Source organism: Chiloscyllium plagiosum, unplaced genomic scaffold (genome assembly GCF_037043375.1).
Source record: "Chiloscyllium plagiosum isolate Xiang-an unplaced genomic scaffold, Cpla_swu_hap1 HiC_scaffold_16, whole genome shotgun sequence".
Classification (NCBI taxonomy): domain Eukaryota; kingdom Metazoa; phylum Chordata; class Chondrichthyes; order Orectolobiformes; family Hemiscylliidae; genus Chiloscyllium; species Chiloscyllium plagiosum.
The window spans coordinates 67,170,673-67,179,481 of NW_028270154.1; the positions used below are offsets into that span (position 1 = coordinate 67,170,673).

The 8,809-nt window shown below is 38.2% G+C and overlaps 1 long non-coding RNA gene across 1 annotated transcript; it reads left to right on the plus strand.

The window, feature by feature from the left end:
- Positions 1-339: 339 nt before the first annotated feature.
- On the plus strand, positions 340-3,105 carry LOC148147566 (uncharacterized). The gene is made up of 3 exons (XR_015759672.1): positions 340-411; positions 662-774; positions 2,610-3,105. It is a non-coding gene; the product is annotated as an uncharacterized LOC148147566 (long non-coding RNA).
- The last annotated feature ends 5,704 nt before the right edge of the window (positions 3,106-8,809 follow it).

Here is an 8,809-nt window from a genome sequence, read left to right on the forward strand (position 1 = left end):
TAGTGCCATTCATGGAAGAACAGGCCCAGTTTAAAATAAATGTCCAAATCTTCAATAAAATATTGAACATTACAGTTAGCACTTTCTGTTCTGAAATAATCTCTTGTGCTAAGAATTAAATCATCAATCATCTTTTGTGTCTCACAAGTCCTGACACAATCAGCTGCAGGCTGATGTCATTCGAGATGAGATTGGGTGTCAGGCTTAGTGATTGACTAGGAGATATGATTGCCTGCAGGAATGAGGTCAGTCTACTTGGGTAGAAATAGGAGGTGCCAACTGACGTCACAGTAACATTACAGCTGACATTATCAATACTGTTATTGGTGATTGAACGTTGTTCCATATAGTAGCATGTCAGAAATTCAGGGTGTCTGAAAGATTTTTCTGGTTCTGGAAAATATTGTGCAGGTGAAGTATTTGTACACAAATAGCCTCTGCTGGAATTTGTGTTCTGTTGTATCTCAGGCGCAGCAATTATTTTATGGTGCATACGTCAACATGGTTTCATAGCCATCAAATTTAAAAACATTTGATTATACAAGTACATATTATATTTGTACAACAATGCTTCTTGAATTAAATAATTATATGCTTAAATTAGCATTTAATATGTATGACAATAACATAATTACTATTTCTTGGTTGTATGCTTTTTCAGCATTGCTGTCTTTGGTCCAACTCTATTACTCATTCTGCACATGCTGTGTAACCTTCCAAAATTTGCAACCTTGGGAAACTCTCCAAGAAGTTGAATTTTGTGTGCTTCCTGAGGTAAGATTGCACTTTTACTTTGAGATGTTGTGCAGGAAATAACCTGTATGACTGAGCACTTAATTTGAGTTACTGAAAAGAGTGCATATTTCACATTGGTCAGAAATAACCAAAGTAGAATGCAAACATGAAATTCTGAGGTAAATGTGAGACCTCAGTTTCCTTTGGACTATAATAAATATTCCCTAATTCAAATGTCAGGAAAGTCTCTGTTGTATGTATGGGTTACTTCTTGCCCAAAGTGGTAAAGTGTGGATGAGGGGATGACGTTTCTGCTATAACTAAAATAGTCTTGTTAAATAAACAGCATAAATGTTATTGAACTATTGAAACTATTTAAATTAATATGATCTATATTACATCAGAGACTATTAGGTCCAGGTAGACTTTGATATGTGTCCGACCAGCTCCTTCTTTATTGTGACATCATCATAGTGAGTGGTGCTTTTTGTACCTATCAAGTATTAACCCTTTTAGACCTATTAGTATAACCCAGTGATTCTGCTTGGCAGGTGGTTTTTGGCAGAATTCTCTAATTTTAATCTATATCACTAAATTTGACATCCATTTCCTGAAGCTTTATGAAATACCATCAACATGTTAAAAATGTATCAAATCAAAATATTTGTCCTATTAGCAGAATTTAATTACGCGCTGGCATCCACCATCATGTTCTTTATAGCTTCTTGCGAAGAAATTCGGGAATCTTGAATTAATGATCAATACTTTATAAATTGACATTTTTTCTTTTCTCATTACAGCAAAAATGCCGTTGAGTGGTAGAACAATACTGAGCTTTAGGTTTGTCTCTTTGAGCAGGAAGTTTTCTCTTTGGCAAAGTAAAATACAAAGAACTCTTCCCATACTTTTCTGGCAGACTTTTTCCAATACGTTGGAGTTCACTTCAAAGTGGGAAAGATTGGGAGGATTGGGAAAATTGTGAAAAAATGCATCAGGCCTGTTCCTTCGTATGTTCCCACCCAGCTGATCCCATTTTTGCTAAGGGCATCTTCAGATCAATTATAAACACATCAGTAAGCAGCGTGAAGCCAATTAGCTTAATTATGAACACAATTAGTATATATTTTTGTAAGGCTTTGGAATTCTGCTTGTGGCACATTGGATTCTTAATTTGTCTACTTCCAGGAAGTAAAAGCAGAGTGGGAGGTCAGAGGCATCATAAGACTCATGTCCAGCAGTCACTTTGAGGACACCTGTAGGCAAATGTTAGCAGTTATTTGTTTTTCCACTGGATAGTGCTGGCTGCCACTTCTCCTCCATTCACCTCAGCAGCATAGTATTCATAATGACTCTGCTGTCCACCCTTGGCTTCAGGCATTCTGATGAGCATCCGACAATTCACAATGTCCTCAGGCCTCATGATGTTAGCTCCTCAACTGACATGATCTGGAAAGATTGCTCCTGATGGTGGTGGGTACCATGGGAGGCTGGAGTGCCTTAGGTACCTCCAGAAGCATTTTAATTTAACCCTCTCTCTTTCTCTACCTTTTTTTTGCTTCTGTGAATGTTGCACTGGCCCTGATGGACAGCACTTATTAATTGTTTATTTAGTTAACTATTTGGTGGTAGGCTACTTTCTTAGAAAAATGTTTGCACCTCTTGTCCTGCCAAGGTGCAAGCCCAGGTTCATCTGGAAAACAGCCTGACATTAGACTCATGAATCAAACAACAAAATCCAACTCATACAATTTATCAAGTGTTTCTGATAAGCATCTTAAGAAATTAACTTTTGATTCTTCACAAATATAAATCTACGACCAAGTCATATACTAATAAATTTTTCTCAAGCTTGATTTTACTTTTATTTTACACAGAATTTCAAAACCTAAGTAATCATCCCAGGTTAAATGCTTGCTGGTCCATTTGGAATATCAGTTTGTGAAGTTATTCAGGTCCTTCAATAGAGAGTAAAGGGTCTTCAAACAACAATTCCAGATTCGGCAGGACAGAACATATCATTTGTATATGACTTCTGGAAAACAAACTGTGCAAAGTCCTCTCCATTGAATGTCTCTGTCTCATTCTGGTTAGATAAGTATGATGTAATAAAAGAATAAGGTGGATTGAAACTTATTGATGGAACAGTTGCAACACAAAAAAAACTCTCATAGATTCAGTAGTATTCTATCACTGGAGTAGAAAAATGTAAAATTCAATGCAGGGTATTTAACAGTGAGCAAAGTGTTACATGACAATTCCAATACAGGATGCTTCTGATGCTTCAGTGATAAAGTTTGTGTTTGGGTGAGAAGTTCTTATTCAGTTGTCATATATTTTCATGTAGTGAAACCATTTGAATTAAAGTTGAAAATATGCTGTCGCTCTTTCAGTGCCATTGAGTCAAAATCCTGGAACTCACTTCCGATCAGCATTATGGGTGTACCTATAATAAATGGACTGCAGTGGTTCAAGAATGTAGCTCAACACCACCTTGTCAAAGGCAGGTGTGGATGGGTAATAAATACTGGTCCAGCCAGCAATGCAGCATACCTGGTGAATGGATAAAATGATAGGATGAGAATACATTGCAGACAAATGACAAAGATTATATATTTGACCCATGACCACTGAATATAAATCATGTTGATGAAATCTATATTTATCAATATACAATGCATTAGAAACTAAGCAATAACCTGCTGAGTAATTAAGAATTAATGACACGGGTCCACATATTATTCAAGAGGGAAATCAGTGACATAACAATTGTGACATGATAGTAATCCTCTTTACAAATTAGTTATTCACCTCACATCATGTTATTAAATGTAATCAATAACAACTTGTGGTATTTTTCCATTATTATCACAACATAGGGTGGTTTTTCTGCTGCAATATTTTGAACTTTAGTGACAATAAATGGGGCAAAGTGGTGTCCGGCCACAATCAAAAACACAGAAAAAAATGAAGATAGTCTTTACAGGTGAGAAAGGAAGACTGCTATACTGTGTAGGTAAACCTGATGGCAATGGTGGCTGTGGTTGTTGAGGGCTATTTTGTTCCAGAGCCCAGCTCCTGTCACAATTCCATTTGGGTAGGATCAGCTGCAGGGCTGTTTTGAAGTTCTAATCCATTGCTTCCCTAATGCCTTATCATTATTATTCATAGAGTCAAACAGCATGAAAATACACCCTTTGGTCCAACTCATCCATGCCAAGCAGATATCCTAAATTAATCTCATCCCATTTGCCAGCATTTGGACCATATCCCTCTAAACTCTTCCTATTACAATTTAAATGTTGTAATTGTGCCAGCCTCTACCACTTTTTCTGGCAATTCATTCCATACACACACCAGCCTTCCTGAAAACATTACACATCTGGTTCTTTTTTAAAATCTTTCCTCTCTCAACTTAAACCTATTGCCTCTAGTTTTGAAAAAATAACTTTAGGTATTCAGCTTATCCATTTCCCTCATAACTTCATAAACTTGTATAAGAACACCTCTCAGCCTCCAGTGTACCAGGGAATAAAGCCCCAAGCTATTGAGCAATTCCTTCTAACACAAACCATCCAATCCTGGCAACATCCTTGTAAATCTTTTCCACATGCTCGCAAGTTTCAAAACATCCTTCTTATAGCAGGGCGACCAGAATTGTATGCAGTACTCTAAACTGGCCTCACCAATGTCGTTTACAGTCGCAACATGACATTATTATTATTATTATTATTATTATTATTATTATTATTATTATTATCATGTTGCACTTTGACTTAAAACCACTGACAATAGGGTCAGTTAACCCATTTGCCTGGATAACTGGTTTGTGATCCAGAGTGTTACCAACAGCATAAGGTTTAATTTCTGCACTGACTGAAGTCCTGCCTTCTAAATCTCTCCCTCACCTGAGTTTCTCCTCCTAATAACAAAACAGAACTATAGTCCTCTGGGTTGTGGTGACTTGATTCAAGATGAAAGCAAGGGATAACCAAGAAACTATAGGCTAGTCAGTCTAACCTCAGTGGTAGGGAAACTATGTGAAGCAATTCTGAGGGATAGAACTAATCTGCATTTGGAGAGTTAGGATTCAACAAAGAACAGTCAGCATAGCTTTGTTCATGGGGCACCATGTCTGTTCAACTTGATTCAATTTTTCAAAGATGAGGGTGGCAGGGTGGCTCACTGGTTAGCATTGCTGCCACAGCACCAGGGACTCGAGTTTGATTCTACCCTTGGGCGACCATCTGTCTGTGGGTTTCCTTCAGTTGCTCTGGTTTCCTTCCACAGTCCAAAGATGCATGGGTTAGGTGGATTGGCCATGCTAAATGGTGTCCAGGGATGTGTAAGTTAGTAGGATTAGCCATGGTAAATGCAGGGTCGAGGTGGGATGCTCTTCAGAAGGTTGGTTTGGACTCGGTAGGCCGAATGCATCCACATTGTAAGGATTGTATGATTCTATGAAAGCAATGCATTTGACAAGTTTACTTGGACTTCAGCAAGGCTTTTGATAAGGTCATGCATGGGATAGTGATGGTAAGAGGCATGGATTCCAAGGAAATTGGACTAACTGGAACCAGAATGGCAGAGATTAAACAATGATAGTTAAGGGGTGTTTTTATGTCTGGAAGAATGTGTCTAGTTGTTGTGGTTCTGTTCGCCAACCTGTTCACATCGACCTGGACCCAATATACCGGCCACTGCAGCGGACAGCTGGAACTGACAACCGGAAGCGGCAGAGATAAACCACTATAAATGCCGGAGAAAACATCACAGAAGTGCTTCACAGGAGGCTCCCAAGCACTGAGGATGTCACCTAGTCAGGGGACGAAACGTCTGCAACACAAATTCCCAGCTCAGCGAACAGAACCACAACAACGAGCACCTGAGCTACAAATCTTCTCACAAACTTTGAAATGTGTCTAGTGGAATTCCACAGGGATCAGTGTTGGGGCCCTTAATGTTCCCCTTTGAGCTATATACAATTGATTTAGATTTGAATGTAGGAGGGTTGATCAGTAAGGTTGCAGATGAAATGAAAATTGGTGGTGTGGTAAACAATGAAGAGAATAGCGTTATATTGCAGAAGTTTACAGACAGGCTAGTAAGATGTGCTGATCAATGGCAAGTGGAATTCAATCTGAATAAGCATGATGTGATACACTTAGACAGGACAAACAAGTCAAGAGAATACATAAAGAACGGTTGGTCCATGATAAGCACTCAGAATCAAAGGGAGCTCAGTATGCATGTACAAGGGTCTGTTAAGGTAGTGGATAAAGTTGTTAAGAAGACATATGGGGTACTTGCCTTTATTAGCTGTCGAATTTTTTTTAGATTAGATTAGATTACTTACAGTGTGGAAACAGCCCCTTCGGCCCAACAAGTCCATACCGACCCGCCGAAGCGCAACCCACCCATACCCCTACATTTACCCCTTACCTAACACTATGGGCAATTTAGCATGGCCAATTCACCTGACCTGCACACCTTTTGGACTGTGGGAGGAAACCGGAGTACCCGGAGGAAACCCACGCAGACACGGGGAGAACGTGCAAACTCCACACAGGGAGTCGCCTGAGGCGGGAATTGAACCCAGGTCTCCGGCGCTGTGAGGCAGCAGTGCTAACCACTGTGCCACCGTGTCAATGTTAGTTATGAAGAGAGATTGAATAGGCTGAGATTGTAGTTCTTGGAGCAGAGGAGACTGAATGGGATATTATTGTGTAGTATCACATTATGAGGGGCATAGACAGTGTAGACAGAAGGAATCTTTCTCTTTGTTGGAGGGATCAGTAACTGCTGGGGGCATAGATTTAAGGTGAGGGGCAGGAGGTTTTGAGGGGATGGGACAAAAATGTTTTTCACTCAGAAGGTGGTGGGAATCTCAAAGTCACTGCACGTAAGGGAGGTCAAGGTAGGAATTCTCATTACATTTAAGAAGTATTTAGATGTACACTTACAATATCAAGGCAAAGAAGGCTATGGTTAAAGCTCTGAAACATGCGATTAGAAAAATTAGATGATTGATTTTGAACAGGATAGACATTTAGGGTTGAAGGGCCTTTATCTGTACTGCAGACCTATATGATTCTATGACTGATTAAAAGAATTGAAGATAGACCATTAGAAATAGCGAGAAGGGTGCAAGTATTGAAGCAAAATTAGAAAGTTTTCCATTTCATGCTGGGAGCAAGTCATAGCCTGTTAAAATGATAGGAAAAAAAGAGTTGAGGGAGATGGCCCAAATAGGACAGAAACAATCCACTAAAAAAAGGAAGCATAGGCTAGCACCCTTTTGGGTACTCATAACTGCATTTCATTTGGAGGAAGTAGAATGTGTCAATGAGAGAATAAGTTCAGCCAGGCAGAGGAGGGCAATGTTTCATGGAACCTGATTGGCCTCTACTTCATGGAGAACTGGAGAGTTCTCAGACCTGGTTGAGAACGGAGGTGTGGAGTGATTGAACTATAAAGAGCAGACAATTAGGGAAAGAACTTGAAAATTTGCCACATATATAAAGCCATTTTTCTCCTGTAAGCCACTTTTGGTGACCTGTTTAATTTTTTAAAGGAACACATTTGAGTTAGATTACTTTCTTCACCCATGTGCATTATCTAATAGGGGTCACTGAACCGAAATAGGAAATTTGACCAGTTCCTCCTCTCTCCTTTCACAAGTAACAATGCTCTGAGGCCAGTTTTTGCTTCCCTACTGATATCCACACTAAAAATATCCAACTCTTTTTCAGACCATTGTCTATACAATCTCCAAGGTTACACTGACTGTACTCAAGGTTTTGTTTTGTTTGCTAAATTTAGACTGCTTAATATCACCATGTATTTAAGAAATTTCTATCTGCACAGGTTCATGCTGAACTTAAAATAGCAATGTAATTGTGTATGAATGCATTCAATTTGAAGACAAAATAGCTTGAAGATCTCAAGAAATTGCCAGCTTATTCATTCTAGTTACACATGATATGGTTCATAATTGGAAAATAGAAATGTTTGTTTTCATAATGAACAGTCAAACTTTAATCTTTGTAAATAACTTCTTAGAACTGAAATAATGGGGTTTTAAGTGAAGAAAAAGTTTGAGCTTACAAGTCTTGAGGAAAGAATACTTCAGAAAATGTATACTGAAAATCCTACTAAATCTGTATGGGGAATAAAATGGATTATGTATAATACTTCTTATTTATGCCTATTCTGTCACAGCTTTCTTCATGTTACAGGATAATATTCTCTATAATAAATGAAGTTCATCAATTTATTATGAACCATAATGTTTGTGCTTTCAGAAACAATTTCTAAAACAGATTGCAATGTCGCATCGGTCAAAAATGTCTGCAAAGAAATATGAGAACACATTTATTAAAACATAAAACCAGACGCTTCAAAATCTAACACTTTGAAATGAGTCCAGGGATTTTCTTCAGGCATCAGACTTATCCTGTGAGGTATATCAATGTCATGAGTAACATTTGATAAAAGGAACAAGCTCATTTTTGCTTCCAGTGTGAATCAGCTGAGAGCTACAGTTATATAAAAGGAGACATAGGCTACATTTAGTCTAATCTCCTAGACTGCATTCATTAGCTTTCAAATGCATAATGAGTAGAAATATTTGGGCTTCTCAGGGCTAAAACCTAAATATTGTGGTTTGAGAACTGAAGTATCTGTCCTAGAATTGGGTAAAATGAAAATGAATGGCACAGGAACTTATCTTTTTTGCATTAACACATACATAATTAAGTCATATTTAAAATATATTGTGCATATTTTCATTATGGTTGAGTTTAATACCCAGATGAGTATTCATTTTGTCAAGACTTCTTTGTGCTAAGCACAGTAAAAAATGCTATGTATCCAAGAGCCCTGGTGTACATATGCACTTTACACAGGTTCCCTGTTGAGATGAGAATGATTTTCCAGGGTGCCTACAGAAGTGTTAATCAGCCCCAAGTTCCCTTCAGTTTGGAAAGCCAACTTATAAAGATTTCTGTAAAGACCAATATTAATTCCCGAGTTTAAAATGCTGTGAACTCAGTTGGTGTTATTGTAAAATGATGTG